The sequence below is a fragment of the Eleutherodactylus coqui genome, chromosome 2, assembly GCF_035609145.1.
Source record: "Eleutherodactylus coqui strain aEleCoq1 chromosome 2, aEleCoq1.hap1, whole genome shotgun sequence".
Taxonomy (NCBI): domain Eukaryota; kingdom Metazoa; phylum Chordata; class Amphibia; order Anura; family Eleutherodactylidae; genus Eleutherodactylus; species Eleutherodactylus coqui.
In genome coordinates, this window is record NC_089838.1 from 90151044 (window position 1) to 90178394 (window position 27351).

Consider the following 27351-nt stretch of genomic DNA (forward strand, 5'->3'; position numbering starts at 1 on the left):
TTCCACTTCTAAAGAACCCCAGTCAGACTGGGGCATGCAGTGTGGGCCGAAGCCCACCTGCATTAAGCACGACATTACTACCTCAGCTGTGTTGGGCAATGCAATGGGATATTTTTATGTACCGCCGGTGGCTTCCTGGCACCCACCCATGTTGTGGGTCCACAGGGAATTATAAATGCATCTGTTTCCACTTCTAAAGAACCCCAGTCAGACTGGGGCATGCAGTGTGGGCCGAAGCCCACCTGTATTAAGCACGACATTACTACCTCAGCTGTGTTGGACAATGCAATGGGATATTTTTATGTACCGCCGGTGGCTTCCTGGCACCCACCCATGCTGTGGGTCCACAGGGAATTATAAATGCATCTGTTTCCACTTCTAAAGAACCCCAGTCAGACTGGGGCATGCAGTGTGGGCCGAAGCCCACCTGCATTAAGCACGACATTACTACCTCAGCTGTGTTGGGCAATGCAATGGGATATTTTTATGTACCGCCGGTGGCTTCCTGGCACCCACCCATGTTGTGGGTCCACAGGGAATTATAAATGCATCTGTTTCCACTTCTAAAGAACCCCAGTCAGACTGGGGCATGCAGTGTGGGCCGAAGCCCACCTGTATTAAGCACGACATTACTACCTCAGCTGTGTTGGGCAATGCAATGGGATATATTTATGTACCGCCGGTGGCTTCCTGGCACCCACCCATGCTGTGGGTCCACAGGGAGTTGTAAATGCATCTGTTTCCACTTCTAAGGAACCCCAGTCTGACTGGGGCATGCAGTGTGGGCCGAAGCCCACCTGCATTAAACATGACATTACTACCTCAGCTGTGATGGGCACTGCAATGGGATATTTTTATGTACCGCCGGTGGGTTCCAGGGAGCCACCCATGCTGTCGGTCCACAGGGACTTCACAATAGGGAGTTGTACCTGCCTGTGTCTATGAATTAAAAAGCCCGGTCTGACTGGGGCATGCAGACACCTTGACAGAATGAATAGTGTGTGGCACATAGGTTCCCCATTGCTATGCCCACGTGTACAGCTCCTGATGGCGGTGGCACAGGATTATATTTCTCATTGCTTCTGTACAGCATTGTGGGCTATCGCCCCGCCCCTTTTAAAGAGGGTCGCTGCCTAGCCGTGCCAACCCTCTGCAGTGTGTGCCTGCGGTTCCTCCTCATGGCAGACGCACTTATAAATAGACATGAGGGTGGTGTGGCATGAGGGCAGCTGAAGGCTGCGCAGGGACACTTTGTTGTGCGCTGTGTGTGTGTGTGGGGAGGGGGGGTTGGGCAGCATGTAACCCAGGAGAAGTGGCAGCGGAGTGTCATGCAGGCAGTGATTGTGCTTTGTTGGAGGTAGTGTGGTGCTTAGCTAAGGTATGCATTGCTAATGAGGGCTTTTCAGGAGTAAAAGTTGTTGGGAGGGGGGGGGGGGGCACTCTTGCCGCTATTGTGGCTTAATAGTGGGACCTGTGAACTTGAGATGCAGCCCAACATGTAGCCCCTCGCCTGCCCTATCCGTTGCTGTGTCGTTCCCATCACTTTCTTGAATTGCCCAGATTTTCACACATGAAAACCTTAGCGAGCATCGGCGAAATACAAAAATGCTCGGGTCGCCCATTGACTTCAATTGGGTTCGTTACTCGAAACGAACCCTCGAGCATCGCGATAATTTCGTCCCGAGTAACGAGCACCCGAGCATTTTGGTGCTCGCTCATCTCTACTAGATACCTTTCTATGAAAAGTTGCCATTTTTAAAAACATTTTGGTGCTTGAGATTCTGACCCTCTTTCTGCCTCCAATCTTTCCATTTTTAGGAGATATTTTAGCTGCTGCAGTATATCTGGTACCATCGAGGGGTTGGCTTGTAACCATTTTGCTAACAGGCACCTTTTGCTTATTATAATTATAGTGTGTATCATATTGTTGTTTTTTGTCTGGCTAGGGAGGGAGTGGAGTACGTGTGCTTGTGGGATCAATGTTATAGAGATACCTTTGATTTCCTGCACCAGAGATTGGACTTTTGTCCAAAATGTTTTGATTTTGAGGCAGTGCCGAATTCTGTGCAAAGTCGTTTTTTTGATTGCGAGCACCTGGGGCATGCCTGCATTCTAGTTGGGTTTTCAGGATGTGGGAGAATGTTGAAACCATAGATTGCTTCATGTATTATCTTGAAATAGGTTTCCTCCAGCTTTCATTCGTTATAGCTATTCTAATCGAGATCCACCCATCAGTCAGTTTTTGGGATGTTTTCAGGTATCGCAGTTCTCCTTCCCATTTTTTACACAGAGGTGTGATATAGCCCACCCTTCTCTAAATCGGCAATACAAATCACATATTGAGTGTCTCTGTGATGATGTTCGCATAAGAGTGTCAGTCGGGTTAACTACCACTTCTTTACAGACATCGGCAAGTCTGGCCTTCAAAAAGCTTCGTACTTGCGCATTTGGCACAAAGTGTCACTTAGGCAGATCATATGAATCACATAACTCCTCGAATGTTTTGTATCTAGGCTCCCTATGATGGAGATGATGTACCTTCATAATTACCTGACTACACCATAGTTCAAACATTTTATTGTCTTTAAATGCTGGATGTCCCCATAGGTCGATATGTTTTGATAGTTTGAACGATAGCCTATAGTTTTTCTCGGTTATTTTCCAAACTGCTATAGTGACCTTAGCCATAGTAGAGTGTTTAACTCCTTTAGGGAGGTTGGAAACCCTGTGTGCAGGAGACCATTTAGGCTCCAAGGGTGCAACACGTCTTTTTCTAATTCGCAGTTTGAGAAATAGCTAGACGTATGTAACCAGTCAATCGAGTGTCTCATAGGACGAGCCACATTATGTACACGGACATCTGGGAAATTAAGCCTGCCTCTAAGATTAGATAGTATTAGTTTTTTTTTAAAGCGATGCGTGGCCATTTGTGGGACCATTTTTTTCCCATTTAATCTTTCATATCAGCTGCTTTAGAACAGCATCTGTTTCTGCACACAGAGTTGTGTCATCTGCATAATGGAGACTGATGATGTTTCTGCCACTTATTTTCACCTCGGTTTCCAATTCATCTAGGTCCATTTCTCGCATGAACACTTCCGCACATAGCTTAAACAAGAAGGGTGAGAGGATATAGTCCTGTTGCATATACAATGCCAATACAAAATCAATCTGTGTCCCCATACTGTGTTATCACAGCGGCTTCTTGATTAGTATAAAGTGATTTTATCAGCTTGACTAGATGTGTCGATATGCCAAATTCTAGTATGGTGTGTCGTAGCTTGTCATGGTCAACGCAATCAATGACCTTGATGTAGCTGATGAAGCACATGTAGATATTCTTTTGGTATTCAAGCTTTTTCCATTGTCCATTGCAGGTTTGCAATATGGTTGCGGGTGCCGCCTCCTCGCCGGAATCCTGCCTCCGCATTAGGGAGTGCCTATTTGACTACTGATCTCACTCTTAACTGAATAATTCTGATAAAAAGCCTGACCAGGCCCCCAAATCATCTACACTAGACTTTAATTGCTTGGTGATTTCATCCATAGTGCTGCTTAGGTTGTGTCGTAATTTTTTATAATAGTGGTGATAAAAGGTGCCTCATCAGGAAGGTCATCAAAATCATTTGAAGATGAAACTCGTGAAGGTCATAAATGTTTTTTTTAGATGCAGGACCTTTGCTAATAGGAAAAGGCAGAGAAGAGGTTTGATTTCTGCTACCGTCTAAGTTGGTGTTATTAGTATTAGGAGAGCCATGCACAGGTGTGTTCCAACTTTGGTGTTCTGATTGGGCACCTGTTGTTAGATAAGAATCTGATAGTTTTTATGATCTGGTAGATTATTTTTTTCCAATATCCTATCTCTGGTCACTTTACAGAGATGCATGATTTAAGGTGAAAATAGAGAGGTACTGCAATGTGTCAAACCGCGGTGAGATTGGTAGCAATGCTGATGATCACGGTGGCTACGCTGCTTTCACTCACTAGTGGAAGGCAGTGCACAGTTCTAAAATAATAATTTAGTCTTTGAGCCTTTGGGCTACACATAAAGTTGGATAGAGTAAAATGGTAATTTGTCAAGTTTGTGACGCCAGTCTGTATACAAACGCAGATGTTTTGGTTGCGGGAAGTGACTACAGGAGACAGGATGAATTGTGAAACCTTAAAACATTTTATTTTCATGAAGAGAAGGGTTTTCAAGTACTTAATACAAATTACATTACTTATCTTGAGATAGACTTCCCTTATAGCCAAACAGGAACTAAGTGCAAAAACAGTTTAAGGCAGTAGCAAAGGGAACAAGGGACCCTTAGAGCGAATGCCGGGCATGACACGGGGGGGCAGGTCACCTAGTAAGGGGGGAGGTTAGAAAGGGTTAACAAAGAATTAGGGGAGTGTAGAGAATTTTCTGGAATAAGGGTGGAATGGCAGGGATTGGTAGGAAAATTAAGAGGCGGGGGGATATATAAGGTAAGGGGGGGGGGGGTAGGCAGTACCATCTTTGAGCTAGAAAGCGAGAGTAGAAGAAGTGTGACACTTACCATGGCTGGGATAGAAAAACTCTTGCAGGAGCTCAGGGCAGCAGCCAGTATCCATGGTCAGGACTGGCTGCAAGAACAGGTGGCCGGGCTGTTAGGCACGAGCAGCGGCAGTGCGGTGGTTCCGGCAGTACAGGAGAGGAGGTCGCGGCGGGCCATACCTCCGTCGCAACTGCGGGAGGATGAGGTCACCCTCCCAACTCGCCGGCGGCTGCGGAGCCCCTCCGGGGACCCTCGAGGCTGCAGTTCTCTCCCTAGGCACCAGGGCAGGGAGCAGCAGGTCAGGAGGAATCCTGTCAGGCGGCTGTGGGCAAGGTGAGCAGGGGCCCTCGCTCCGGTCGGGGGGCGGGGCCTGCAGCATCTGACAGCACCACTCAGCAGGACAGAACAGAGGTCTCCCCTGGTGATGTACCAGCTGGGGGAACATCTTGGAAGCAGCGGAAGAGCAGTGGAACGGCCGCTGGGGCCGGTGTCAGCAATGTGAGGAGTGGGAGGAGGAGCCTCCCTACGGTGGCCCTGTGTGTCGATGTTCCGGCCAGGGGTCGGACCAGGCAGAACAAGAATGGGCAACAACCTTTACCTTCGGACAGTCAGCGACAGAGTGTGGAGGGCGCTAGTGGGAGCAGCGCACACAGAGTCCGGTCAGCGGTGATTGTTCCGGGTCAGGAGCAACGAGCGGGGACCAGTCGGAGCGCGGCGGTCGAGCTGGCGGTACGGCGGCTGGAGGAAGGAGAAGTCGAAGATTTGGGGAGCGACGACGAGGCAATGACGTCTGGGGATCCGGCTGGTGGTGACACAGCTTCCATGCAGCCTGGTGAGCATAGAGTCATGTCTTATATGTCAAATGCTTTACGTGATTGTGTTGCTGAGGATGGAAGGGGGGTGCGAGTGTTGCTGGAGTAGGTGGTGAATTTGGGGGTGAATTGCAGCGTTGTGATAGGGACAGCGGTGCTGGTTTATTAACCCCGACGGCTTGGGTTCCGGTAAGGAACGGAAGTGCGTTGGGGGTAGGGGACGGCCCGGGTACGTCAGTAGGTCCCCGCGTCGGGGGGGGGGGGGGGGTAACGGTGGCAGTGCAGACGGAGAAGGATGGGGAAGCAGTTAGGTTAGACGACAGGGCGAAGGGGGAAGTTTATGTCTGCTTTGAGGGTACGCTGGGGGCCCATTTGAAGAAAGAGGTGCGTGAAAAGATCTGAAAAGACGAATACATCGAGATCTTTTCATTGCTACCTCTAGAAAAATTTAATCTAGAGAAAGGAAAGCAAATGTAGTCAAAAAAAGAAGAGGAGGAGAAGAAACGGTGGAGACTTATCCCCCAAACGTTTGCAAACTGGTTGCAGGCGTTTGCTATTTTGGCGGGGGTCATTGGAGAGAAGGCACCCGAAAATTGTTTGGCCCTCTTCTGCTATATGGATTCTAATGGAGAAGCATATAGGACGTACTGTGGTCAGGCGTGGTTGCGCGATGACGAACAATTTCGTCAGCGCAAAGCGGTGCGCTAAAATATCCGGTGGGATCACAAGGATATTGGCTTGTGGCTCAGGGTGATGGCTCCAACTCGGTACAGGCAGTCCTTTCCTGGGAGCGCCGGTCCGTCCGGCGCAAGCAGTGGAAGCTCTGCCGCGAGTGGCGGGACGTCAGGAGTGCGAAAGGCGGGTTTCTGCTGGCAATATAATGAAGGCCAGTGTAAATTTGGAGCAAGTTGTCGTTTTAAACACAATTGCTCCGTGTGTAGCGGGACATCCCACGGGGCCTCCAAATGTTTTAAGCGGGGAAAAAGTAAGACCGCAGGGACAGACGGGAAAAGGGAGAACACCGGTGAGGGTTCACGAGATGGCCCCCTTTCTAAAAAGGTATCCAGAAGTGGAAAAGGGGCGGTTGTTGTTTCAGGGTTTTTCTGAAGGTTTTTAAATTCCAGCGCCGACGCATAAGGTCCCCTTCGCGTCAAAAAAATTGCGTTCAGCGTTACAATTTCCTTCGGTAGTTAGAGACAAGTTAGAGAAGGAGGTGCTGTTGGGACGCATGGCAGGGCCGTTTTCGTCCCCTCTGGTTCCCAATTTAGTAATCTCTCCATTGGGGGTGGTTCCTAAGAAGGAACCAGGAAAGTTTCGATTGATTCATCATTTGTCTTTTCCAAAAGGGGAGTCAGTGAATGATGGGATAGCTCCCGAACTCTGTTCGGTAGTTTACACGTCATTTGACGCAGACACAAAATGGGTGCAGAGATGCGGTAGAGGGGCGCTGTTGGCAAAGACAGATGTTGAATCAGCGTTTCGGTTGCTCCCGGTTCATCACGATAGTGTTCATTTATTGGGGTGTGTTTGGGAGGGAAAGTTTTTTGTTGACCAATGGCTGCCAATGGGGTGCTCGATTTCTTGCGCCCTTCTTGAGGCATTTAGTTCCTTCCTTGAGTGGGTTGTTAAGGACGTGTCCGGTTTGCAATCTATTTTGCATTACTTGGACGATTTTTTGTGTGTTGGTCCGGCAGGTTCGGGTGTGTGCAGTGCCCTGTTGTCTACAGTGCAGTGGGTGGCCAAAAAAGTTTGTGTTCCACTGGCGCCTGAAAAGACTGAGGGTCCGGTTACTTGTTTGAATTTTCTTGGTATCACAATTGATACTGAGAGGATGGAATGCCGCCTGCCGGAGGATAAATTGAATTCATTGTGGTTAGATTTGCAGACGGTGTCTCGATCTAGAAAGGTTACCTTGAAAACGTTACAGTCGTTGCTCGGGAAGTTAAACTTCGCGAGTCGGATCATGCCTATGGGGCGAGTGTTTTGCAGAAAAATGGCGGGAGCGATGGCGGGAGTGAAGGACGGTCATCACTTCGTGTGGATCTCGGCTGTTTGGTCTTCCTTTTTGGTCAAGTACAACGGGAGGTCGCTGTTTATAGACCAGGCGATGGATAATTTTGATTGCGAGCTATTTACGGATGCAGCAGGGGCTTTCGGTTTTGGGGCATTTTTTCAGGGGCAATGGTATGCCGGTCAATGGCCGGAGGAATGGCGTCGATACGGGGCTGTAAAAAACTTAGTGTTACTGGAGCTGTTTACAATTGTGGTAGCGGTGTCGGTTTGGGGGGAATGGTTTAGGAACAAGAAGGTTCGCTTCCATTGTGATAACATGGGAGTAGTACAAGTAATTAACAGCGTGTCAGCTCGTTCACCGCCAGTGGTTGATTTGTTGCGTCAATTAGTTTTGCTTTGCTTGTCATTGAATGCGTGGGTGGTCGCGGTCCATGTTCCGGGGGTGGACAACAATATAGCAGATTCCCTTTCTCGTTTTCAGTGGGATCGTTTTCGGGAGTTGGCGACGGAAGCGGAAAGGGAGGGTTTGCGTTGTCCACCGGAATTATAGACCGTGGTCGACGTGCGGCGGAGCAGCTGATTGCTGGTTCGTTGACACAGGTCACATGGACAGCTTATCTTTCAGCTTGGGAGGATTGGCAGCATTGGTTGGGGGTTTTGGGGGAAGAATTGTCTGAAGACGAGCAGGTTAATGCACTATTGGCTTGGTTGGGAAACGTAGCTCTTATGCAGTGGTCAGTGGCTAGAGTCAATCGATTTATGGCAGGGTTGGCATTCGGTTTTAAGTTTAGAGGGTTGCGTGATTTGACTAAAGTCTTTTTGGTGCGGCAGGCATTGAAAGGGTTCCGGAGGGGTAAGCGGGAAAAGGACAGGAGGCGTCCCATTACTTTTGAGTTGTTGGAAAGGATGGGGGCAGAGTTGGGAAGTTTTTGTTCCGATGTTTATGAAATGCGGTTATTTCGCTGTGCATTTTCTTTTGCATTTTTTGGGGCATTCAGGTTGAGTGAATTGGTGTCCCCCAGCAAGGTGGTAAAAGGGGGTCTAGATTTGGGAGATGTAGATTTGGTAGACAGAGTGTTGCATATTTGGCTGCGATGGTCAAAAACTGATCAAGCAGGAAAAGGTAAAAAAGTGTGTTTGGCGCAGGTGCCTGGTGCATTGATGTGCCCACTACATTGCTTTAAGGAATATTCAGAGTTGCGGCAAGGGGTCGGGGGACCATTTTTGTGTCTCAGAGATGGGGCCTTCTTGTCGTACTATCAGTTTAATGCGGTGTTAAAAGGAATCGTGGCAGCTTTGGGCGTAGTTTGAGGAGGATATTCGTCACATTCCTTTCGTATAGGGGCCGCAACGGAGGCAACACAGTTGGGTTTATCTGCAGAGGTTGTGAAGAGGATTGGGAGATGGGAGTCAAGAAGATTTCAATTATATGTTCGCCCAGAATTGGTGTAAGTGTCAGTGAATGTGAGGGTTATGCGTGTATACAAAAAAAAAAAGATTTTTTTCTTGTACAGTTGGACGGGTGATTTGTGGATGATTTGTGGTTTTATTCCATTTACAGGTCTCAGAGATCCAGCGTTGGTCTGGCTGATGGGCCATTCTTATGTTTATTGGGCTGCAGAAAGGGCAAAGGTTCATCCTATGGGGAGGCAATTGGGGTTTAGGAAAGAAGCGGAGAGGGGAATGAAATGGGGCCAGGTGCTGCGGCAGGTGGACTCGTATACCAGAGTGGACAGGAGTCCTGACATTTTGGTACTACACGTGGGAGGGAATGATTTAGGGAGTCGTCCGGCGCGAGAATTGCGCCGTGACATACAGTACAATTTTTTGCGTTTGCGTTGCCTGTTCCCTCATATGATAGTGGTGTGTATCCCAAGAAAGAGTTGGAGGGGTGCCCAATCCTTAGTGGGAATCAATAGGGCAAGGGTGAAGCTCAATAGGCATGTTTCAGCTTTTGTGGCAAGGAACGGAGGAGTCAGTGTTAGACATATCGATTTGGAGAAAGGGGAGGGTAACTATTGGGCTGGAGTATGGGTAGTTGGAATTCAAGGTATAGAGAGGACATTGTGTTTGTTGGGGGCGGCGCAAGCTTAGGGGAAAGCCGTGCTTGCATTGGCGGGTGGGGGGTCCTTGGAGTCGGTGGAAATTGTGTTGGGGGGAAGTTGGGTGGGCAAAGTGCTCACCTGCTTAGACTCCCTCCTTAGTATATTGAATGCTATCTGGTGCGGTTACTTGGTTGGTGGAGGGGGCAGTAGACTCCCTCCGGCTTACGTAATGGGAGTGTTAGCCACCCAATGGGCGTTTGATGTTGCCCTTGAGTCTGGTTGTCCGGCTGTGGGGCTAAGTATTTTCTCAGAGTGGTATAGTTGCACCAGATTTTGTGGCTCCAAGGACCCTCCCCTGTAACTTGTTTTTGCTGAGTAATAATTTTCAATGTTATTTATTGTTTGTAATAACCTGGCTGCTGTGGCCAATTTAGCCAAAGAAAGTTGTTGTGTCGTTATTGGGGAGGGGGCTACAGCATAGGTGGGTCTGCCCTTCCTGGGTCATGTATCTTCACAAGAGTCTGATACTGATTTTAAGGAATGCTGACTTCCAGTAGGTGGCACTGTGGAGGTATTGTTCTATCTTCCTTATTTGCATATTAGACAGAGGAGCATAAATGGCCTTTTAAATCTAACTCACTGCTCTCCCTATAAATGGCACCTCACATATTTACACATACATAGCTGGCGGTGTATATTGACCAAAAGCATTGAAGCATAGTCCTTCACCACTATCTTCACATCTCCTGAATGTTATATTATGTCATCTCAAGTGCTAATGCTGCCAACAACAGTCCAGCCTTCTAATGGCAATAGCTTACTGTTTGCAACTACAATTACTTTTACTATATATTATATTAGTGTTTCTGGTGGTGCAATGTGTCACTTACTATGAATAATACTAATAATTAGTTGAGTTCTTATAAATAGAAGAATGTTGGTGCATCCTTGTTTAAAACAAGTTGCTAGGTAGTCCGGATGCACACGGTCATATTTCTGCAGTGTACTGTGCGCTAATTTTGCTTGCATAATGCATACTGAATAGAACCCATTGATCACAAGGGGTTCATTCACGTTAGTATTTTGCACACACATAAAGGTCGTGTGAAAAATAAATGACATGTTCTGCATATTTTCACAGTACAGGAGCCCATTGAAATTAATGGGCTTGCGCAAATGTGCCGCAACATTTTTTTGCTTATCTATTTGCTTGCGCAAGTGCACGGTGCACTTGAACATGCAATTTACCCCCCTAGCAGCCAAAATACGCAGGTATCAGTACATCTCGACCATGCTAACACATACTTGTGTTTGTGTACAGTTTGTACTCTCACCCAGTTTACGGAGTGTCACAGGCACTGTAGCCAATAACAGAGCTGAGCGATTGAGAGGTCAGCCTGTAAATGTGACAACAGAGGGAAGACCCGAAGGAGCGTCGCAGGACAGAGAGGGAGCGGTGAGAGGTGAATATATTCTTGTTTGTTATTTTACTGCATAGGGAGCTGGATTTACAGAAATTGTAGTATATCTTGGAAAACCCCTTTAAAGTCTTAAGGCTCCTTTATATAGCTGTGTATTTTATTTTACCCCCTTTGTATTCTCTGGATAATACCCGCTATCTGGGAGAATGATATTGCAATATTGGAAGTGGCATGTTACGGTTTATCATTGCCTTCTCAAAATTTTCTAAGTGAAGCTCTTGTAAGACTCCAATAAAACTATATTGATGAGACATGTTTTCTACTAGCTGTTGCTGAACTTATCCCTCAGCACACAATGATGGACTTGCATATAGGACACTTCTTATTGTGTTTCAGAAGACTAGTGATCATCAACTGAACAAGCTGTAATTTCCTTGCCTTCTTTTTAAAGAATACCTTTCTTGCTAATCTACCTTGGACTGATGTATGTGAATAGAGGACATCTCTGGATATGGTTTCAGTGGTTCTTCCAGCAGCTCCTCAGATAAGTACAAACAAAATTATGATATATGGGACAGACCTGTTGGCCATCAAGTGTCCTTCGAGCAGTGGTGTCATCTGCTAGAAGGGGCATAACATTAAGTGACTTCATCTACCTCGAGTCAGCAAAAAGGCTTAATCTGAGACAGGCACGCTGGTCCTTCTTCTTTTCACACTTTAATTTTGTGGTCATGTACTGTCCCAGTAGTGAAAATATCAGGGCTGATGTTTTATCCAGGTTTGGCTTCAGCTGTTCAAGATGGAGAGGGCATAACTATAGGTGATGCAGTTGCACCCAGGCCCAGGAGCCTTAGGGGACCCATAAGGCCTCGGTTCCCCATATAGGGAGCCCAATACTATGAATAAAACATTATAGTTGGGGGCCCTGTTACAAGTTTTGCATCGGGATGCAGAAGATTCAAGTTACGCCTCTAGATGGGCCTCCGGTGCCTATTCTCTCAGAAGGGTTAGTAGTATCAGCAGTGCCACTGGATTTGAAGAAGCAGATTCATCAGTCTCAGGGTTGGGCTCCACTGAGTCTTCCTAAAATGAAGCTTATCATGTCAGTACACTTGCGTTTGCAAATTCTGTCCGAGATAGACAATTTGGTCTTGGCAGGTCATGCCGGAAATAATAGTAGGATTTGCTTATTCCCGCATGATCTGCCAAGAATAAAGAAAACGTGTAGGGTTGCCACCTTTGTCATGAAAAAATACCGGCCATGGTTAAAAGAGGGCATGGCTTGGGGCGTGGGTTATCGTGGGGCAAAAATTTTGTTCTGCGCATGCGCAATGGCCATTGACAGGGGGCCATAAAGGATCACACATTGGTGAGTGCGACTAAAAGACTGACTGACTAACTGAGGGACAGCGGACTAACTAACAGGTAGACAGACTACAGGACTGACTAACTGGGGGACAGACACACGGTCTATGGAACGGACAGATTATGGACCTGACTGACTAACTGAGGGTTGCGCGTACTGACTGGCTCTCTATTATACCTGACAAAGTTACTGAGGCAGGACTTCCCACTAGCTGCCCCCCACAGAGCAGCCCTTCCCCACTGACACCTGTCCCTGTCGGTCTCCACAGTAGTAGTTTAAATACTTAGATTCCCCCCCACAAGTCCCCTTCCATCCCACTTGACCCATTTGCTAGCGGCAGTTACACAGGGATGATGGCAGCAGCAGCTGTCAGCAACTTACCTGGGCGTCCTTGGCCATAGAACCATGAAGAGGAAGATTCCTAGTGCACAGTGCAGGGCTGGGATCACATGCTGGAAGTGACATCGCTGCCTCTCACACATGTAGTGTCCCCGGAGAAGGAGGACAACAAAGCCCTGTGGATGATTGGCTACTCAGCGCCGGACAATGAAAGCTGGCTCTGAGTTAACCAATCACAGCCATTCAATGATGTCATTGAATGGCTGTGATTGGTTAACCCAGCTCCGGCTTCTAATTGGCTGAAGCTGGCACTGGCTAACCAATCACAGCATTACCTTTGCTGGAGGCGGGGAACTCAATCACTGTTTCCAGAAAGCATTAACCCTTTGCAATCCAATTTTGGATTCAGCGTTTCCTAGGGGGCTTTCTCTTTCTGCCATGATACAATGGCACCATCTGCTGGCTAGAGCCAGTACTGCGGTATGGGACATGCTTGAGAGGCCCCCGACAACAGAGCAGTCAGTAATATACAGTAAGAATACCCTGCCGGATGTCTTCCGACATCGGAGCTGTACAGCTTTCAATCAGAATGTTTTCAGACGTCAGACAGTGGATTGGAAAGGGTTAAAAAATACTGGCCGGTAAAAAAAAAAAAAAAAAGGCACCCGCCTGTCTGGAAAAATACAATCCAGTCCGGTGAGATACCGGCCGGGTGGCAACCCTAGGTACGTGCAAAACACGTCAGACTCTTCCTGCGGAAAGGTTGTTCCCCCTGCCTGTCTTTGAAAAATCCAGGACTCATTTGTCTATTGATTTTATTATGGATTCTATTATGGATTTGCCACTTTTCAAGGGGGAATACAGTCATCCGGGTGATCGATCACTTAACCCCTTAGTGACCAAGCCTGTTTGCGCCTTAATGACCAGGCCAAATTTTGGAAATCTGACATGTGTACTTTAACATAGAATAGCTCTGTAAAAGTTTAGCATTAGAGATGAGCGAGCACCAAAATGCTCGGGTGCTCGTTACTCGGGACGAACTTTTTGTGATGCTCGAGGGTTCGTTTCGAGTAACGAACCCCATTAAAGTCAATGGGTGACTCGAGCATTTTTGTATATCGCCGATGCTCGCTAAGGTTTTTGTTTGTGAAAATCTGGGCAATTCAAGAAAGTGATGGGAACGACACAGCAACGGATAGGGCAGGCGAGGGGCTACATGTTGGGCTGCATCTCAAGTTCCCAGGTCCCACTATTAAGCCACAATAGCGGCAAGAGTGCCCCCCCCCCGCACTGTCAGCATAAAGATCGTTCTTCTCTGCCATAGCTGTAACAGCTGTGGCAGAGAAGAACGATGTTTGCCCATTGAATTCAATGGAGCCAGCAATACAGCAGGTTCCACTGAAAGCAATGGGCTGCCAGCGATCGCAGGATGAATTGTCAGTAAGGGCTTAAATATATAAGCCCTTCCCTGCAATTCATCCCAAAATGTGTTACAATAAAAATATATACTGTACCGGCGTATAAGGCGACGGGGCGTATAAGACGACCCCCCAACTGTCACCTTATACGCCGGGAATACAGTGGAGCCAAGAATAAAAATCATTACTCACTTCTCCTGGCGTTCTGCGGCGCTCCTGCAGGCTGTCGCTCCCTCCTGGTCCCTGCAGGGGATTGCTTTCTGGACGCAGGGCTTGAAATCCCCGCCTCCAGAAACACACGTGCCTTCAGCCAATCACAGCCATTCAATGACATCATTGTCATTGGCTGTGATTGGCTGAAGGCACGTGTGTTTCTGGAGGTGGGGATTTAAAGCCCTTCGTAGAGAAAGCAATGCTCTGCCGTGGACCAGGAGGGAGCGACAGCCTGCAGCAGCACCGCAGAACGCCAGGAGAAGTGAGTAATGATTTTTATTCTTTGCTCCACTGTATTCCCGGCGTATAAGGTGACAGTTGGGGGGTCGTCTTATACGCCCCGTCGCCTTATACGCCGGTATATATTTTTATTGCAACACATTTCTGGATGAATTGCAGGGAAGGGCTTATATATTTAAGCCCTTCCCAACAATTCATCCTGCGCTCGCCCGCAGCCCATTGCTTTCAGTGAAACCTGCTGTATTGCCGGCTCCATTGAATTCAATGGGCAAACATCGTTCTTCTCTGCCACAGCTGTTACAGCTGTGGCAGAGAAGAATGATTTGTCTTCTATATGTTCTCAATGGGGTCGGCGCTGCTGCCGCCGGCCCCATTGAGCGCATATAGAGAAGAGAACAGGAATCGCAGATCGCACATAGGTGCGATCTGCGATTTCTATGGCCTAAGAAGGACCGTTGGGGTTCTTGAAGCCTAAAATAACTCCTAACGGTCTCCCTATAGCAGTAGCAGTTTCCCTGATTTATGTCAGAATGCATCTGTGGCGAGCCGCGGGAGGGGCAAATTTTAATACTCGGGTGACACCTAATCTCGCCAGCCACTCACTGCAGGGGGGTGGTATAGGGCTTGAACGTTGCAGGGGGAAGTTGTAATGCCTTCCCTGTCTTTCTATTGGCCAGAAAAGCGCGCAAATTTCTCAGGGAAGAAAATGAAAGTAACCCGAACACCGCGTGGTACTCGTTACGAGTAACGAGCATCTCGAACACCCTAATACTCGAACGAGTATCAAGCTCAGACGAGTATGCTCGCTCATCTCTATTTAGCATATCCAAGTGATTCTGACATTGTTTTTTCGCCACATGTTGTACTTCATTTAGGTGGTGAAAATAGTTCGATAGAATTTGTGTATATTTATTAAAAGGGCCAATATTGGGAAAAGTTTGAAAAAATTATCATTTTTTCACATTTTCAATTGTAATATATCAAATATGTGCAAACATACTGTACAAACTTTTGCTAAGATATATATTTCCATCTATTTATTTTATTCGGAATGCATGTTTGAAAAACGTTTATGTTTTTTTAACCATTTAGGAGACGTAACAAATTTAACATTACTCTTCAGCATTTTGAGGAACACTTTATTTTCCTGCACCAAGATAGCAAAGGCTCATAGGTGTCCGAATAATAGATACCCCCACAAATGACCCTATTTTAAAAATTACACCCCTTAATGTATTCACTGAGGGGTGTCATGATTATTTTGACCCCACATTTTTTTTTTTCAAGAATGAATTCAATTTAGAGGAGAAAAAGTAAAATTTCATATTTTTTCAAATATGTCATTTTAAAGACATATTTTTTTCTATAGTTTACATAAAAATGAGGATTTACACCCCAAAATGGATCCCCTGTTTGTCCTGTGTTCAAAAATATACCCAATGTGGCCCTAATCTTATGTCTGGATTCACAACGGGGCCCAAAATGAAAGGAGTAGTCAGTGTCTTTCAGAACAGAAATTTTGCTTGAAGCCGTTTTAGGCCCCATAGCACACATGTAGAGTTCTTGAGCGCCCAAAACCATAGAAAACCCCCACAAATGCCCCCGTTTTGAAAACTAGACCCCTTAACAAATTTATCTAGGGGTTTAATGTCCATTTTGACCCCACAGTTTGTGAATAAATTCAAGCAAAGCAAAAGGAAAAAATTGTGATTTTTGTTTTTTTTTGGCAATTCTGTCATTTTAAAAACAGCTTTTTTTGTACAGCACACATATAAATGAAGACTTGTAACCCAAAATGGATACCCCTGTTTGTCTTGTGCTCATAAACATACTCATTGTGCCCCTAATCTTCTGTCTGGATGCACAACAGGGCCTGAAATGAAAGGAGTAATCGGTAGCTTTCAGAACATAGATTTTGCTTGAAGTCCTTTTAGGCCTCATAGCACACATGTAGAGTTCTTGAGCGCCCAAAACCATAGAAAATCCCCACAAATGACCCCATTTTGAAAACTAGACCCCTTAACAAATTTATCTAGGGGTTTACTGTCCATTTTGACACCACAGTTTTTGAATGAATTCAAGCAAAGCAAAAGGGAAAAAAAAATGTGATTTACGTTTTTTTGGCAATTCCATCATTTTAAAAACACCTTTTTTTGTACAGCACACATATAAATGAAGACTTGCACCCCAAAATGGATACCCCGTTTGCCTCGTGTTTAGAAACATACCCATTGTGGCCCTAATCTATTTACAGGACACATGGCTAGGCCTAAAATGAAAGGAACACCCGTTGGATTTCAGGGTACAACTGAATAAATTCCAGGCCCCACCGCCCACTTATAGAGCCATTGAGCGGCCAAAACTATAAGAAAACCCCTCAAATGATCCCATTTTGAAAACTAGACCCCTTAACGAATTCATCTAGCGGTGTATTGTATATTTTGACCCCACAGTATTTGAATGAATCTAACCTAAGCTGAAAGAAAAAATAACGATTTTCAATTTTTTGGGCAATTTTTTCAATTTAAAAACAGGTTTTTTTGTACAGCATACATAGGAATGAAGACGTTCACCCCAAAATGAATACCCCCATTTGTCCCGAGTTCAGAAACATACCCATTGTGGCCCCTTATCTACTTACAGGGCCCCTGGCAAGGCCTATAATGGAGGGAACACCTGTTGGATTGCAGGGCACAACTGAATAAATTCAAGGCCCCATTGCTCATTTGTACAGAATAAAAATGGACTCCCTAAAAATATCCCCCCCCCCCTCCACGCCCTTTTCTGCATTCCCCAAATCTTAGATAAAAGTAATAATGTGAACTGTGTGGTATTTCCGAAGACAGGGGTAATTACGGAGGCTGGTTGGAATGGTCACGTGGGACAATAAAACCGGTATCCCCCTCCTCTCGTGCTTTTTGGGGGTCATTTCTTGATGCCAGTGGGGGGTATGGGGTGTAAAAAGTAGCGTTCCGTGAGTCTTCGTAAGCTTGAGGAGGTGCGGCGGTCTCGCACAGAAGGCGCTTAACAAGCTGCTCCTTGGAACTGCAGGCTGGCAAGCGTTCCTGGGGCTTCTTGTAAAATATGTATTACAGGTAGCGGTCTGAATAACGCCGGGCTCATGCAGCCATAGGCAGAATCCGCTTGCGGAGGCCTTCAGCGGACCCCAGCTGTGAGCTCGGCTGTGACCCTGCGTACAGCCGCGTAATGTACTGCGCATAACTGCCTGCCCAGGCGGTCATTTGCAGTACTTTTTTTTTTGGTTTGTATTTCCCGCACCGTTGCTTAGCGATGACACTTGTACCCGCAAATCGTATACAACGTAGTTGCCTATGGGCTGCGGGTATATACACGACCATGGAGCACAATAGGCTCTATGTTGCGGATATCCGCAGTAAAATAGAACTTGCTCCGTTCTCTTTTCTGCGAGTGGATTACGCAATTCCGACCCACTAATGTGAGCGGAATTGTGTAATCCAATGTGATTGATCTGTGTATTACCGTGGATCAGACTCATGCAGAATCTAATTCCTATCCGATCATGTGAGACCGGCCAAAGGTAGATCGCTACTTTTTTATTACGTGACCGGGGACCGCTCAACGAGGCCACCCGTCACTGCTCCAGGCTCTCGGCGACCAACGGAAGCAAGGAGATTTTGAATTTCCTGGGCTCTCCGACTCCTGCGCATGTGACCGGCATTTTGCCGGCAGTCGCATGTGCAGAATCCGGCAAGGTTCACGAAAGAGGATTGCGTCGGGGTTCAAATACGGAGGCCTCCGGTAAAAAGTTTCATCTTCTCTCACCGATCGCATCAGTAAGGGCAGATGAAACTTCAATTTTTTTAAAAACTTTTACGTGACCTCCATTATCCATTGTATAATGGCGAACACGTGACCAGGAACCGCTCACCACGGCCCCCCGTGAAAGCTCCAGGCTCCTAGCTAAGTTTTGTAGCCAGGAGCAGGGAGAATTTAAATTATCCTGGCAATCCACAGCTTTTCCGCATGCGTCCGCCATTTTGGCAATGGGCGTGTGCGCATAAGCTGGAGTAAGGTCCACGGATAAATCCGGGGGCCTTATGTGCGTACTTTCATCCTCCCTCTTAGATATGATCCGTGAGGGGAGATGAAACATAAGCTTTTTAAACTTTTTTTAACTTTTTTTCTTTTAACTTTTTTACACTTTTTTTTTTAACTTTACATGATCAGTGTTATCCATTGGATAACAGTGATCACATGCTGGGTGACATCCCGGGGCTAGAGCCCCTCTGTGCACGCGCCCGATGTCAATCATCGGGCGCGCATGCAGAGACAGGGACTTCGGGTCCCGGAACACCGGGGACATCGGCGGACCTGAGGTGAGTATTTTCACCTCCCCTCATGGATCGGATCCATTTTTTTTTACTTTTTTCAAACTTTTTCATGATCACCGCTATCCACTGGATAGCGGCGATCACAGGGCCGGGGACATCTTCTGGTTTCCGGATACCTTCAGGAGCCGGGAGCCAGGAGATTTTGAATTTGCCGGGGGCTCCTGGGCTTCTGCGCATGCGTGTGACGACATACGTCTGGCACGCATGCGCAGAAGAGCAGCGGCGGGTCCGGGAGGACTCCGTCACCACAGAAGACCCCGGAAAAGGCGGGTGAGTAATTTCAGCTGCCCTGATGGATCTGATCCATTAGGGCAGCTGAATCTTTAACTTTTGTAAAACTTTTTTTCACTTTATTGCAATCGGCGCTAATCATTGGATAGCGCCGATCGCAATGCTGGAGGGGGGGGGGGGGTCCCCGCAGCCCGGGATGACAGCTCCATGCTGTCGGCTACCTGCGGGCACCAACAGCATGGAGCCGTCACGTCCAGAGCCCTCGTGGCTTTATTCTCTGCAGGACACATGTTTTTACGTCCTCAGAGAATAAAGCCCACTTGGGCAGGATGTAAAAACACTATGGGCTGGTCGTTAAGGGGTTAAGGAAGATGTGCTAGGGATTTCGCCCCTGTTTTGATTTGTTTATTAATACACGTTTGAAGGTACCCAAGGAAGGGGAGCTGTCCTCTAATATTAAAACTATATTGATATGACATGTTTTCTACTAGTTGTTGCTGAACTTATCCCTCAGCACACAATGATGGACTTGCATATAGGACACTTCTTATTGTGCTGCAGAAGACTAATCAATTCAACAAACATTTTTTGTAAATTATTTGTTTTTGGGATTGTTGCAATGAATATCACCATTTTTCGGAAGCGAGACAATTACTGTTCGTGTCAGTTTTTGGGCCACAATTTTGTCTTCCAGATTTGTTGAGAAAGCATTGTTAACATTGGATTGTCGCTGGTTTGAGCAACTCAGCTAGGATCTTTTCAATGCCTGAGGCTTTGTTGTTCGGAACTTGTTTCATAGATCAGGCAACTTCCACTTCAAGAAGATCTAATTATTGCTTGGTTGGAACTTCCTGACCGGTTGATTAACTTAGTCCAGTGATGGCGAACCTTTTAGAGACTGAGTGCCCAAACTGCAACCTAAAACCCACTTATTTATCGCAAAGTGCCAACATGTCGGGAGGCGGGGCTTATCACGATGCATGATTTTACCTCTGTCGTTCTAAAAAGGACAGGGCCGCTTCAATATAGACAGCGTGAAGATTTTTGACTGCTTTCTGGATGCGGAAATATTGCAGAATGTCCTCAGTGGAAATTTCTGGGGAAAATTCTGCAGCATTTCCGCATCCAAAAAGTAGTCAAAATCTGCACCCTGTCTATTTTGAAACAGCGCTGCCCATTTCCATCACCTGTAAACATACCCCAGCGGTAATAGTGACACCCCCCCCCCAGCAGCCCCAGCGGTAATAGTGACCTCCACATCACAGTGGCCCCAGCGGTAATTGTGCCCCCCATCCCACAGCGGCCCCAGCGGTAATAGTGACCCCCCACCCCACAGCAGCCCCCAGTGCATTAAGGACACCCCACAGTGGCCCCCAGTGCAGTAGTGACACCCCACAGTGGCCCCAAGTGCAGTAGTCACACCCCACAGTGGCCCCCCAGTGCAGTAGTGACACTCCACAGTGCCCCTCCCGAGACCCACATACTTACCTCCTCCTCTTCCACCTGGAAGCTCAGCTCCTCTTCTGGTCAGCGATGGTCCCGGCATGCATATTAACTTTTTCTTACCCACTTCTGCCTCAATAGGTAATTCCCAGCAACCTGAATGGTTGTTTGGTGAATCAGCCAACCCAAACAACCAATCAGGTTGCTGGGAATTGCTGATTGCGGCAGAAGTGGGGAAGAAAGAGTTAATATGCTCTCGGCACACACTGTGACTTCAGTGTGCTGCCGGACGCCTCCCCCCTCCCGGCGGAACCAAGTAGTAGGAGACGTCGGGGGAGGGGGATTCCAGCTGCACACTGAAGCATGTGCCGGGATCAGCGCAGCTAGCAGTGCCTTTTGAGAATGCCGGCAGGGCAGTGTGCGGCCCCTGCTGGTATTTACAAGTGGTGAGCGGCCGATGGGGCACGTGCCAGTAGGGAGGGCTCTGCGTGCCGCCTCTGGCACGCGTGCCATAGGTTCGCCACCACTGACTTAGTCCATTGCCTGCATATGACTTTGCTGTGTATTCTTGCCACCTTCATTTAATTTTATCTTCACTATGAAGTACTTTGCCGTTTTGATGTTTAACAGTTTCTGCTTTGTGGGGTGTAAATAGTACCTCTGTCTGTTTCACATGAGTGTAGAGCTAATAAGTAGGACCTTGCTTGCTTGCATCTTCCAGTTTTTCGTGTATTCCTTCCAGTAACGCTCTTTATGTGCTAAATGATTCATATCTGTTTTTTTCCTTTACCACCTATTCTGCTGGGATGTTGCTGATGTCAAAGTGTTTCATTGCAGGTGATCTTTTCATGTAGTTGAACCAGTAGCTGGTGACCAGTAAAACAATGAGCACCAGGTAGCGTTTTCACTGCTTGTACTCAGCTGTTCCAACATTGTTGGCAGATGAAATAGTTTGCGATGTTGTCCATTCGGAGCTGTCCGCATGTATAAATGATGTTTTAGCTGCTCAAACCACGTGTTTGCAATCAATAAACAATTTTCTGGACAGCATTGAACCAAACAATCACCAGCCTCATTCCATTCTTCTGATCCAAACTTGCCTACGACTGGTGGTTCTTCTCCCATGTGTACTTTTGCACAAAATTAAGGAGGTCAGTTTATCACTAGAGATGAGCGAGCGTACTCGTCCAAGCTTGATGTTTGTTCGAATATTGGGGTACTCGAGATGCTCCTTACTCGAGACGAACACCATGCGGTACTCGAGTCAATTGCATTTCCCTTCTCCGCATGTTTAGCGCCATTTCTAGCCAATAAACATGCAGGGAAGGCATTACCACTTCCCGCTGTGACGTGCCAGCCCTCTGCCCACCAACAGCAGTGAGTAGCTGGGACGATCAGGTGACCGCCGAGTACTTCAACTGGTCCCGCCCGCGGCTCGCCTCAGACACTTGCTGGCAGAGGTTAGGGAAAGTGCTGCTGATATAGGGAAAGTGTTAGGGTGGGATCCTGTGTTCAAGAACCCCAATGGTCCTTCTAAGGGCTACTCCTCATCGTGTGCATTATAGTTGTGGCTAGCTGGGAGCAGTAGTGCACCATTTTTTTTTTTTGTTTAAGCATATCGTGCTGTGCAGGCCATTTCTGCTATAGCGTTCTCAGTCTGCAGTGCATTACACAGAGTTTAGGGATAGAGCTGCTTTTATAGGGAAAGTTTTACAGCCGTGATACTCTCTACAAGAACCCCAACGGTCCTTTTTAGGGCTACTTCTGACCGTGTGCATTATAGTTGTGGCTGGCTGGAAGCAGTAGTGCATCAATTATTTTATTACGGATCTAGGCCTGTTCCTAGCCTTTTACTTATGGCGTTCTCAGTCTGCAGTGCATTACACTGAGGTCTCACCATGAAACAGCACTCTAATATTTCCTAGGCTACTGCAAAGTATTTCAGCTATAGCGTTTTCAGTCTGCAGTGCATTACGTAGAGTTTAGGGACAAAGCTGCTTATATAGGAAAACCTTTACAGTCGTGATACTCTCTACAACAACCCAACGGTCCTTTTCAGGGCTACTTCTCACTGTGTGCACTATAGTTGTGACTTGCTTGGAGCAGTAGTGCACCAATTTTTTTAAATTTCGCATCTAGGCCTGTTCCCAGCCTTCCACTTATACCGTTCTCAGCCTGCAGTGCATTACACCGAGGTCTCACCGTAAGGGCTCCAACCCACTTGCGTTTTTTTTAATGCATTATAGCTTGCCTTTTTTTCATGCTATATTACTGCTTTTTTTTCACGCGGTTGTCAATGGGACTTTCTAATGTTAAAAATGCTTTGCAAGTTGGTGCGTTTTTAACATTAGAAAGTCCCATTGACAATCGCGTGAAAAAAAAGCAGCAATATAGCATGAAAAAAAGGCAAGCTATAACGCGTGAAAAAACCGCAAGTGTGCAGGAGCCCATATAGCATGAAAAAAAAGCAAGCTGTAACGCGTGAAAAAAAACGCAAGTGGGTGGGAGCCCTTAAACAGCACTTTTATAGGCTACTGCAAAGTATTTCAGTTATAACGTTCTCAGTCTGCAGTGTATTAGACAAAGGTCTCACCGCTAAACAGTACTGTAATATTTCCTGAGCCACTGCAAACTATTTCAGCTCAGCCGCTGTGCAGAGCGTCTCACAAAACCCTTTTGTTGAGGGGGTTGAGATCGCTGCAGTTACCAGCACTATCCACTGGCTTTAAGGTCTTCTCCCACTACACACAGCCTCTATTATCTACAAGTCTCTGCGAGCGGTAAATTACCGCTAGGTATCAGCGCAAGACAGTGGGTTAATTTTTTCAAGTCATAGCATAGAGCAGTGATGGCGAAACTTTTAGAGATCGAGTGCCCAAACTGCAACCCAAAACCCACTTATTTATTGCAAAGTGCCAACATGTCAGGAGGCGGGGCTTATCACGACATCCGATTTTACTCCGTCGTTCTAAAAAAGGACAGCACTATTTCAAAATAGACAGGGTGCAGATTTGGACTGCTTTTTGGATGCGGAAATAATGCAGAATGTCCTCAGCGGAAATTTATGTGGAAAAGTCTGCAGTATTTCCGCATCCAAAAAGCAGTCAAAATCTGCACTCTGTTTGTTTTGAAGGAGCCCTGCCTATTTCTGCCCCATGTAAACATACCGCAGCGGTACCAGTGACACCCCACAGCGCCCCCCTCCCCGCATACTAGTGGCACCCCACAGCGACACCCTGTGTAGTAGTGAGACCCCACAGCGCCCCCCTCCCCCGCGTACCAGTGACACACAGCGCCCCCCCCTCCTCCGCGTACTAGTGACGCCCCACATAGCCCTCTGCGTACTAGTGGTGCTCCACAGCGACCCCCTCGTGTACTAGTGACACCCCAGAGCGGCCCCCCGCGTACTAGTGACACCCCTAGCGGCCGCTCGCGTACTAGTGACACCCCTCCCAGCGGCCCCCCGCGTACCAGCGACACCCCGCGTACCACCGAAACCCCCCATCGGCCCCCCGCGTACCAGCAACACCCCCAGCAGCCCCCCGCGTACATGCGACACCCCCGAGCAGCCCCCCGCGTACCAGTGACACCCCCCAGTGGCTCCCCGCGTACCAGCGACACCCCCTCAGTGGCTCCCTGCGTACCAGCGACACCCCCCAGTGGCTCCCCGCGTACCAGCGACATCCCCCCAGTGGCTACCCACGTACCAGTGACACCCTCCCCAGCATCTCCCCGTGTACCAGTGACCCCCCCCCCCCCCCCGCAAACCAGGGCTCCCGTGTACCAGTGACACACCCCCCAGCGGCCCCACAGTCTGTGCTGAAGTCGCTCTGTGTCCTGCTCGCCAGCTGCTGCTACGCCGCTCTCTCCAGCTTCCGCTGGCAGTGGCTGTGCTCATGCATCCGGCACTCCGTCTCCTGCTACCTGCGGCACTCCTTCCAGCGTTCCTCCTGCTGCCGCCACCAGCGCTCCGTCTCCTGCGGCCCCTCCAGGTACTCACTAGTGGTGAGCAGCCGATGGCTCTGCGTGCCAGCAGGGAGGGCTCTGCGTGCCGCCTCTGGCACGCGTGCCATAGGTTCGCTACCACTGGCCTATACTCTTGCTACTGAAAGGTTTTAGGGGTTCAGCTATACTATTGCTACAGAAATATTACAGGGGCCTGCCTATACTCTTGCTACAGAAATATTTCAGGGGTCCACCTATACTCTTGCTGCATAAATGTTACTGGGGTCCGCCTATACTCTTGTTATATAAATGTTACTAGGGTCCGCCTATACTCTTGTTATATAAATGTTACTAGGGTCCACCTATACTCTTGTTATATAAATGTTACTGGGGTCCACCTGTTATGGAATTCAATGTTCCGTCAATATGCTGTGAGGCTCCAAATCAGAGGTGGTTATGGCGGCCGCCGTGAGAAAGCAATGAAACACAGAGATCAGGCCTGTGTCTAGAAGCAATCTGTGTTTATTCTGTACATTGTCATTTCTTATACAAAAAATAGAAGGCGTATCAGTAGGCGTATCAGTAGGCGTATCAGTGCAAAGGCTAGTGTTACAAAGTTCAATCTGTTACACTGAGGTCAAAGTACTAAGTTGGTGAATAATTGCGTTTTCTCAATAAACATGGCTTCTTTTGTTGGAATGTAGACTGACTGTCTAGTACCTTGATTCTTTATCACAATCTACATTTTAATCACATGCCCTAGACAGCAGTTAATGATCGAAGCATTCCATTATCCTTTGATCATTGTAACGAGATTAACAAGATCTTGGAGACATGATGGACATTTAAGATTACACCTCTACTTAAAGGGGTTGTCCCGCGGCAGCAAGTGGGTCTATACACTTCTGTATGGCCATATTAATGCACTTTGTAATGTACATTGTGCATTAATTATGAGCCATACAGAAGTTATAAAAAGTTTTATACTTACCTGTTCCGTTGCTGGCGTCCTCGTTCCCATGGAGCCGACTAATTTTCGCCCTCCGATGGCCAAATTAGCCGCGCTTGCGCAGTCCGGGTCTTCTGCTCTCTTCAATGGAGCCGCTCGTGCAGGATGCCGGCTGCGTGTAGCTCCGCCCCGTCACGTGCCGATTCCAGCCAATCAGGAGGCTGGAATCGGCAATGGACCGCACAGAAGAGCTGCGGTCCACGGAGGGAGCAGACCCCGGTGGCCATCTTCAGCAGGTAAGTATGAAGACGCCGGACCGCCGGAATTCAGGTAAGCGCTGAGCGGGTTGTTTTTTTAACCCCTGCATCAGGGTTGTCTCGCGCCGAACGGGGGTGGGGGGGTTAAAAAAAAAAAAAACAGTTTCGGCGCGGGACAACCCCTTTAATGTAATTAAGTACTAACCTAAATGTACAAGCATTTATCAGAGCTTTTCATAGGACACAGAATAAAGTGTACAATTTAGGCCTAAAGCCTCCGGAAACGTATATCAAAGATACATACATATATAAATTAATATGTTCATAACCCTCACACACCTATACTCTTGTTATATAAATGTTACTAGGGTCCGCCTATACTCTTGCTATATAAATGTTACTGGGGTCCTCCTATACTCTTGCTACTGAAATGTTACTGGGGTTTGCCTATACTCTTGCTACAGAAATGTTACTGGGATCCGCCTATACTCTTGCTACAGAAATGTTACTGGGGTCCGCCTATTCTCTTGCTACAGAAATGTTGCTGTGGTCCTCCTACACTTTTGCTACATAAATGTTACTGGGGTCCGCCTATACCCTTGCTACAGAAATGTTACTGGGGTCCGCCTATACTCTTGCTACAGAAATTTTACTGGGGTCTGCCTATACACTTGCTACTGAAAGGTTTGAGGGATTCAACTATACTTTTGCTACAGAAATGTTACTGGGGTCCGCCTATAAACTTGCTGCTGAAAGGTTGTAGGGGTTTGCCTATACTCTTGCAACAGAAAAGTTTCAGTGGTCCGCCATTACTGTGGGTGCACAAAGTTTACCATTGCGGTGTTCAGCTGCCTGACACATACATAGAATGAAGTGTGTGGGGACACATGGATTTCCCATAGCTATTTAACTTGCGACACCTTGGGTCTCACAAGGTGGAGGCCGGGACCTAGCCTGGCCCAGGGCCCTCTCACATACTTCCCACACAGAGTATTGCAGGTCCTACCTCGATCATGGTTTCTCAGTCTTATTATGCCACCTCCTCCTCCTGCTTTGGGTATGGGGATCCGCGCTAGGCAACATGTATTTTCTCTCTTGTTACCACAGCTATCTGAGACAGTGGTTTGGGCCAAACAAAAGGAGCGTTACTGCAATAATGAGACGTTCACAGTTGCACTAGCATCCGAGTCCGCTTGAGGCCAACGATTACTGAGGGTGTGAGCCAAGGCCGAGGTCCTGGGTCGGGGGAAACTGCCATGTTTGGGCACTCTGATTTCTTTATGTGTAATACCGCCTTTGAATTTCATGGGCTCGCCTATGCTGTGGGTGCACAAAGACTTCCCATTGCTTTGTTTTACCTGTCTAGCAGAAATACACTGACTGACTTGGCTAGGGTGCAGACAGCTTTCCCATTGCGGCATTTTACCTATCTGGCACAAGTACACTTAATGACTAGGGCAGAAGTGTGGGCCGAGGTCCTGGGCGGGGTGAAACTTTGCCATGTTTGGGCACTTTATTTTCTTCATATTTAATACTGTCTTTGAGTTTCATAGGCTCGCCTATGCTGTGGGTGCACAAAGGATTTCCCATTGCATTGTTCAGCTATCTGACACATACAAAGAATGAATTTGGCAGAAATGGGGGCCGAGGCCAAAGTCCTTGGCGGGATGAAACTCTGCCATGTTTGGGCACTCTGATGTCTTCTTTTGTAATACTGTCTTTGAGTTTCATTGGCTCGCTTATGCTGTGGGTGCACAAAGGTTTCC